Source organism: Carlito syrichta, unplaced genomic scaffold, assembly GCF_000164805.1.
Source record: "Carlito syrichta isolate Samal-C Ts95f unplaced genomic scaffold, Tarsius_syrichta-2.0.1 Scaffold314375, whole genome shotgun sequence".
NCBI lineage: Eukaryota > Metazoa > Chordata > Mammalia > Primates > Tarsiidae > Carlito > Carlito syrichta.
In genome coordinates, this window is record NW_007258471.1 from 174,165 (window position 1) to 175,165 (window position 1,001).

The following is a 1,001-nucleotide window of genomic DNA, read 5'->3' on the forward strand; positions in this document are numbered from 1 at the left end:
AGGTTCTGTTGCATACTCACGCCTCCACTGTCGTACTTCCACAACATTCTCCAATTTCAAATATCACTTCAAGATGGGCTTGCACTCCTCGAACGGCAACCGTGCTTCCGCCACTTTCCTTGACTGGCCTGCTTGTTGCATGGTGATGCTACCATTCATTTGATTAATCCCTCTTTTGAGCAAACATCATACTACACATTGCTACCATAATTCAAATCACTTCAAAAAGTAATACATAGATAGCCTCTCTTAAAACGTGAAGGCATTTTCTTGGCACCTCCAGTATTTACTTTCTGGCCATCTTTCGAAATTCACTGAAAATACCAAAATGAACAACAAAAAGAAAGAAATCCTCATCTTCATTGACTCAATTCAACAGCCATATTATCAGTTAGACTTCTTTGCTGCAAACAACAGAAATCAATTCTTGCTGATATAAGCGGAAAAAAGATACAATGCAGAGATACTAGGTAGCTCATTGATCTCCTGGGAAGGCTTGGACAATCAGGGTCAGAAAATGACCAGAGCCGGGTATGGTGACTCATGTCTGTAATCCCAGCACTTTGGGAGGCTGAGGCAAGAGGATTGCCCGAGCCCAGGGGTTTGAAACCCGCCTAGGCAACTTGGCAAGACCTCGTCTCTACAATAAATCAAAACAATTAGCCAGGCATGGTGTCACACACCTGTGGTTCCAGCACTTGGAAGACTGAGGTAGAAGGATCGCCTGAACCCAGCGGGTCAAGGCTGCAGTGGCCATGAGCATGCCACTGCACTCCAGCCTGGGCGAAAGAGTGAGACTATGGCTCAAAAGAAAAGAAAAGAAAATGACCGGGAGCAAATGGAGGTGAGGAAGTGAGAGCCACAACCAAAATTACATCAGCGGAACTACTTGATGAGAAAACTGCTATATGCCACCACCACCAGCCACAAAGAATTGCTGCCACGAAGCCGGGCTCGGTGGCTCAGCCTGTAATCCCGCGCCTTTGGGAGGCTGAGGTGAG